The sequence below is a fragment of the Mycteria americana genome, chromosome 20, assembly GCF_035582795.1.
Source record: "Mycteria americana isolate JAX WOST 10 ecotype Jacksonville Zoo and Gardens chromosome 20, USCA_MyAme_1.0, whole genome shotgun sequence".
NCBI classification, from domain to species: domain Eukaryota; kingdom Metazoa; phylum Chordata; class Aves; order Ciconiiformes; family Ciconiidae; genus Mycteria; species Mycteria americana.
This window is the reverse complement of record NC_134384.1, coordinates 297,036-305,262: the sequence shown is the minus strand read 5'-3', so window position 1 is coordinate 305,262 and position 8,227 is coordinate 297,036.

The window sequence follows — 8,227 nt, the reverse complement described above, 5'->3', positions numbered from 1 at the left end:
AAGTCATCTTTGACAGACAATCCATGCCTCTTCTGTTCTTTGCAACCCTCCCCATAACTTATGCCTATATACGGTTTAGTGCCGTTCCCATACAGGCTTCCTTTGCCTGTCCTCAAGTTTTGCATCCAAATTGTTGGTGAATGTGCTGAATACAACAAGGGACAATGTCCTGCTACTGTTGCTTCTGGACCCGATACCTGAACATGTGATCCAATAATCAAACCCACCACATACAACAGATACGCATCCTATTCAAATTAAATCTTTCTCTCTGTTGAGAGTCAGGACTGCAAGATAACACCGACCTGCAAAAATGTTAGTCATGAGGCTTTGTGCCGTTCCTCACCCAGGGCTGAGGTTCATCCATGCCATGCAGAAAATCCCAACAGTGCCAGAACCACTGCACCTTTTGAAGATTAATAAATAATCCAGAAGAGAGGGTGAACAGAAAGTGTGCCGTTTTTTCATTGGTTCCTTAACAAATTGTAAATGCAAGTAGCTCTCAGAACACAAAATTTGTCTGCCAGTGTATTTTATGCCTCTAAAGCAATATATTTCTCTAAAACAAAAATAGGTAAAGATAGTTAGGTCATTTTAATACATAAACTGTATTGTTAATACTCAACTTTCTTTAATGTTGTTCAGAACAGTTTACTAACAGGAGAGACTTAATCCTATAATGAAATAATCTATATTTCAATATAACCTTTAACTCACATATAACAACTATTACTGTAATTAACAATTAGTTTTTCAAAGGCTCCCAATGGTTTAGTATTTGACTCTTGCTTTCATAATTTAATGATTTACAGTAATGAGCTGGAACATCAGTATTTTGTACTGAAATGGCCAAAATAGTTGTCCAGGCATCATTGCCCTCATGTGACAGATCTCAGATGTTTTTGTGAAAAGTTAGCCAAAAGCAATAGACAATGCCATCACTTCTGTTTCATTTTTACTGAAAAACAACAAAGTGACCGTAATGACTTGTAGTCAGAGTCTCAGTAGCTTTTGAAGGACTGTTAACTTTGCTGAGATTCTGCCCTTTGTTTAAGTTTTGTTTGACAAATGCTTTATAAATGAGCAGAAGAGGTGGTTTATGTTTCATTAATGAGGCTGATAGTGGTTAATTACTGAAGTTACGTAAACAATCCAATACCAGATCAAGCTGAACGGGTCAGTTATATAGAGAAGATCCAGCTGGAGTAGATATGATTTCCTTTAACTATTCAGATACCAAACAAGTTGCAGAGATCTAGAATCTCTAGTTCAGATGAACAAAGAATTCTGCTTAGCTTGAAAATGAATTCTCTCAACAGGTATCGATCTAGTGAAGCTCCTTCTTGATCTGTAGTTTCAGCAGTCATCAACTTCTTAGACCTAACTGCATAAACGCAGACATTCTATGCTGGTTAGATGGCACAGAAGCTCACAGCTTACACTAATGATGGAAATGAGGCTGAAAAAGCAGTGTAATGCAAGGTGTTCAGGTCAGAACAATGTCATCAGATCTGATTAATTTCTATGGAAAACATGTGTGTCCCTTATTCTCCACTTCAGTGGCACTTCCAGATTTTGGCTCATGACACGAACTTGTTCAGCTAATATTTTTGGGCCATATCTATGAGTAACATTTTGTTTACTCACCTGTAGTAAAAGCATGCTTGAAGTACATGATTATTTCCTTTGCCCATTAAAATGGCACTAGGCAGGTTACTGATCAGAGACTTTATCCGTGTTTTACAAAATTGACTTATGTAAGGAAAAATAACAGAAAATAGAGCTGGAAGAGATCTTAAAAGTCCTTTCCCCTCCTTTACAGATCAACATAACTCAGAACAATTCACAAGTTCTACCAGCAGCCCAAACTGCTCTTCAAAACATCCAGTGATGAAGATTGTACAGGCAACTTATTCCAGTGCTATTTTTACCACTGTAATTGCTTTCTCTAGTATCTAATTTAAATCTTCCTTACTCCCAAATAAGCTTTTTATTTCTTGATTCTTTACGAGCATGGAAAACAGTTTATTTTCCTCTTCTTTGCAGCAGTTCTTTATGTGACTCAGGTGGGCTCTCAGGTCTCTCATTTTTATTGTCACGCTAAGCTTTGAATAGGAAGTGATCAGTTAACATAATGTAAATATATGTATTTAACATGGACCAGTCACCTGGTCTGAATCACTGCATGACTATGCAAAATAGTTTTATTACCACAGCTATGAAGGTAGCATGTGGGTTGGACTAAGTGGCCATGGGCTAATACTTAATGTGGCACTGCAGTTAATTTCTACTACAACTAAGTTTTAGGTTCTCATATACTTATTTTAGAAACTGAATTTACTCTAAATCCACTAGATTTTATAACACTGAACAGAATGGGGAGTAGATACCTTCTAAAACCTGGGCTTCAGACTTAAGTTTCCCAAAGTCAATAGGCTTTAAATACCTACATCCCGTAGGTACATTTGAACAGCTTACCAGTAAGGTATCTTTTATCAGAAAAAGTACTAAAAAAAATTGTCAGTAATATTTAAAAGCTAAAGGCAGTATTTCACAAACCTCTGCTTGTTTTTCCAGCTTTCATGAGAAAGGCTGAAAAGCTGGATGAAAAAGCCAATGGTATATGTGAAAGAGATGCTGCTATGAAAAAAGTCTTAGTTCTAACAATTGTAAATTCTTCATTTTTACCACTGAAGTTTTTTTGACATCTTAGTAAGTTGCTATATAAGGCTGCTTTTACTGGAAAGACAAATGCTGATCATAGTTGGAGCGGGTCCAGAGGAGGGCCACGAAAATGATGCGAGGGCTGGAGCCCCTCTCCTATGCGGACAGGCTGAGAGTTGGGGTTGTTCAGCCTGGAGAAGAGAAGGCTGCGGGGAGACCTCATAGCAGCCTGCCAGGACTTAAAGGGGGCCTATAGGAAAGATGGGGACAGACTTTTGAGCAAGGCCTGTTGTGACAGGACAAGGAGCAGTGGTTTTAAACCAAGGGAGGGCAGATTTAGACTTGATTTAAGAAAGAAATTTTTTACAGTGAGGGTGGTGAGGCACTGGCCCAGGTTGCCCAGAGAGGTAGCGGAGGCCCCATCCCTGGAAACATTCAAGGTCAGGTTGGACGGGGCTCTGAGCACCCCGATCTAGTTACAGATGTCCCTGCTCTCGCAGGGGGTTGGACTAGATGACCTGTAAAGGTGCCTTCCAATCCAGAACATTCTATGATTCTATGATAATTAAACTTACAAAATAATTATCTTTGTCTCTGCTGCATAATCTATGCATTCCAGCCCTCTGTCACCACAGATTATCAATGTAGAGCATTTCAAAGCTCAAAAAACCCCGCAAGATGCTCAAATAACATCTGTGAGTCAATCTTTTTTGTTCTTGAAAGCCAGACTCAACCACTCCACCTCCAGAGACTAACAGATTCCTAAATGGTGCCACACTACATGGAAATAAGTAGCATGCTCTTCTCTGGAGCCTATGGAATACAAACATGACTCTCCTTTGAAGGGTAATGTCAGTTTGCTGTGTATTGTGCCACAGATCTGTGAAAACCTATTGTCCCTAAAGACTATTTTTAGTGACTTTGCAGTAAGATGACCAACAGGAAATGAGATTTTCCCTTTGCTGTCTAATTCCATGAAGTATAGAACAGAACCATTTCTTCCTGAGGTAAATTGAGAATTGCTCTTACACAGAGGACAATTGACCTCCCTTCTAGAGTTAACAGGTTTGCAACCTGCTGTGCATCATGTTAGGGAGCAAGTGTAATGACACGATACCTAACAAGAAAATGCCCTATCCAAAAGATCACATCTTGTATCTAGGAAATGATTAAAACCTCAAATTGTAATGATTAATTTATTAGAAATTATTAATAATGGAAATACTTGGGTTTTTAAGAACGAAATTTTGCAAAATTAGTGGCAACAAAAGTTGCTAACGATCGTTTTTTGTTATGGGGACACGCATGAGCCCTGTCTGTGCTGCATCAACACAGGTATGTCAGAATTAGAATAGACAGAACAAGGTAAGTGTTTTGTGTTTGGAGATACTGGCCTAATCAAGTGTTTCCAAATTCAATTATTATGCCATGTAGGTATCTCCAAATAATACTATTGCAATATTTTCTCTGCCCAGGAAATGAACGTTATCCATTAACACTCAGACATGTCAATGTTAAGCAATCAAAATGGAAGAATTTTAAATTCTACCAAGAAAGCAGAATATTTAGTAATTGGACAAGGAGAACTCTGGGAAATAGTGACGTGAGGGTCCCGGTGGCCTCTGTCCCTGATGACCCAGTTATTATTTGATTTATGTGGACTCGCAGCTGCCCTTGCTTCGACCCCAGAAAAGGCTGTGTGGGAAGTTTGTGTCTCAGAGCCGTAGCATTGCTCTGCGGAGTGTCTGGAGCCTACTGTATGCACGGAAACTGATAAATAGGGAAAAGACCCAGTTTGCTCCAGCTGGACTCAGAGCTAGGATCAGTGCTACAGCCCAGCAACTCAACTCTGGAAGCAAGAAACTCTCTGGAACTACTGTAAGTATTTCATTTACTTCTCTGAATGCTCTGGGATTATAAATTGCTGCTCTGGCCATAAATCAATTTGCCATGTGAAAATATTTCAGTCATTGGGCTTTTTTCTTCTTTTTCCTTTCTTTTTAAACGGCAGACTAAATGAAAATAGAAAACATGCACTTTTAAATTTGGAATGCTACTGCCAAGAATTTGTTCCAACAGTACTGCATTTGACATACAGAGTGAAGTAGAATGACTTTTAAATTCAATTATTCGTTTCCCTTCCCCAAAGTACCTGGAAAACTGTAAGTTTCAAACAACCTCTAGCCTCTTATTTAACAATGTATAAAAATTATACCTTTGAAATAATTATTCATGGAGTAACAATTCCAAAGGAAGATTTAAAGATAATTGCAACACAGTCCATTAGTGAAATAAGCCAATTCCTATTATGGTTATTATATGACAAGGAAGGAACACATTTAATGAGAAGTGGGATTTCTTCAAACAGCAGCTTTGGGGAGCTTCTTGTACAACTAGGAGAAACAGATAAAACCTTAATAATGCATAGAAGCTACATACAGGATCAACCAAATGATCCTACAACTTCCCCTGCAACATCATTCTTTAATTACAGTAATCAGTGATTACTGAATTGCTTGAGTGAAACTGAATATTATCACCTGGCATCGCACATAGTTGCCACCGATTGTGCTCAGTTACATTTTTTTTCAGTTTTTGGTTTAAATTTCACAAATTAAAAAATTAAGCTATGCTTTGCAGAAGCAAAAAAAGAACAGTGATTAACACTGAGATTGAAATGTGCTTTCTAGTTCCACTACATGATCATTAACATGCCACAAGGTGTGTTAAATAAATGTTGAAGACCTTCAGCTTGAGTTCCTAAAACTCCCTGTAAACAAGAAATTTCCCTATGACTCAACTGTCAAAATATTTACAATAGCAGTTAAAGTACTATCAATACATACCTCTTAAAGAGCTCCCTGGAGCCCCTTCTACAAGAAGTATGTTTTGCATCCTAATAAATTTAATAATGTAAGTTGATGATATGTTACTTTATGATATGGTATTTTATAGCAATAAAAACGATAAAACCAACATCTTTCACCATAAATAACAATAAATAGATGTACAGTATGTATTCTAGTCTGAATGTGTACATTCTGTTGACTGGTTTGTGATTCTACTTTATTCTTATCAATTAACAGCTTTTTTCTTTTCCATTAATGGCTTCCATCTTTGATAAATTGAAAAGTCTTTCAGTTAGGACTAATAACTGAACGTTGCTGAATTTCTGTATTAGATGGATAACCAACCCCTTGAATCAACATACATTCCAGTTTATATTGAACATTACTAGTTCAGAAGACTGATTACTGTCAAAACTAAGCCTGTAAAAGTGCAACATTTTCAAATGTGCTTAAGCAACTTAAGAGTCTAGGTCACATCTTCTTCTGGGAAAAAAAAAATTAAAACCAACCAACCAAACATACACTACCCCCCCCCTCCCAAATGATCAGGATTTCACACATGAAAATACCCAGCAGAAATTGCACCTCAGAAGTAATTGAGAAGGAAAAGCAGGGAACAGCATGTGCCTTTATGCAGATGACATTTTCTTTCAGGTCAGTATGTCTGACTAAGAACTAAAGACTTTCATCCTAACTGTGTTACTGCTTGTGATTCTATGAAACAAGTTATTAAAAAACTCATCTTCTTTTGTTTTCAGTGATTTCCACTTTTTAGGCTAAAGACCTTTATGCATCATGTCTGGGTATATATTTCTTTTTTTTCTTCCTTTTTAAAGCACACATACACAAAACATATATATATTTTCAGTACACGGAAAAGAGAAAAATGGACACAAAATATTTTGGTTTGGGAATGGCATGACTATAACTGCCCCAAACACCCAAAGCTCTTACTCCAATCTTATTTCACCTTTGCCCAAGTTATTATGTTTTGAAAATTACAATTGGGCATGTATGCTACATTCTGTCAAGGATTCCACAGCTTCACAGCGTGTAGCTAAGCTTTGTGTGCATGCAGAATTTACTTGCCTGCATGGCAAAGGGTTAATGAATGTATGCGTGGGCTGAAGAAGTGTCCTGTAGGTCATGGTTCACTCCCAGTGAGGTGTGAGAGATTAGGGATGGCTACTGAACTTTTGAGAGACCAGCACATAATGCATCACAACATTTCAGCGACTCCTAAAGTTTGGAGGAGGCTTCCCTACTGCTGACTGACTCACATATAAAGGGTGAGGCAAAGGTTGTAACACGACTATGACAGTCAATCTTATAAATAGTCAAAACTTTCCTGTCCTAGAAAATTAAGTTCCTTCCTTACATATCTTATTCTGATCTTTATATTTTTTGTTTTAAAAAGCCCAATGCTATTTTCTATCAGAACAAGCTTGTTAACGCTAAATTCTCAAGTCTCTAGAAAAAGAAAGTTAACATTCATGCACAGGCATGACCATTAAGTCTCTTTTCAAGACAGTATAGCATTCCTCAAATAACCACTGGATTTAGTATTAATACTGTTATAATATTCTCCTAATTTAAGAGTTTCTAATTTAGAAAGTCTCATTTAAGCTGGGAATTCTGTGGTTGCAACTGATAACTTTTATTAGCCATAATAGAAGGGCTAAATCCTCAAATCCATTCTCATACAATACCTAAATTGAGGAAACTTTGCCTAATGAAAGTCTGCTTCCAAGATTTAGAACGTTTAATCAACTAACCATCTTGCATTTGGTAATATATATGTCATACTCCCAATATAATATTTTTACCGGACTGGATCAGTGTAATTGTATTTGAGGTTCTATTCTTTTATTATTTTTATTTAAAGAAACTACTGGAATCCAGAAACACATTTCTTCAGCAAATACACATTTTTTGGGAAAAATGTAGACTTTGCCCAGGCCAAATTGATCTAACTGATAAGGACCTCATGATTCAGTGAGTCATTTCTCTTTCAAACAAATATTTACTAGCAGAGATAAAAAAATCAGCATTCCAGCCTCACTGCATCTTTTCACCTTCTGCTGACAACACAAAGAGAAAGTGTTCAGTTCCAAAGATATGTCCAGTTTTGGGGGAAGGAATGTGTATCTTTCAAGACATGACTTCAGTTCAGATTCCCTGAAATGATATATTCATTTTCTCAGCTGTAGCTAGGTATAAGTATTACACAAAACCCAACATGTGAGTCTTTCCAGGAAGATCTTTAAACCTGATTTGCTGTAAATTCTGCAAGAGGCATATACAGAGAATCCTGTTGCACACGCAGGAGTTTGATTTTCTGTACTTTCCAAATACTTACTTGCCTTTTGCATCTTTTCTGTCTTTCCCATCTGCTCAGGGAACACCTATGAATAGTTCACTGGCAAATTGTCTTGTAAAGTCCTTACTCAATGGGCATCAGATACAACATACTTTTAACCAGTGACACTCTCATACATTCCACACATGCAGAGGTACAAGGGGGCAAGGAAAATATTTCCTACTTAATTCTCTAACGGCCACTCCATTACCACTCCATTGCTAAGCAATACCAGAGATTGTCTATGCACCTATGTAAACTCAAACCCAGCTGATGCTACTGTCCATATAGACACTCTTTTTTTTCTAAAACTCTTTTAAGAATTTTTAGAACACACTTTTTCAGAACCTCTCTG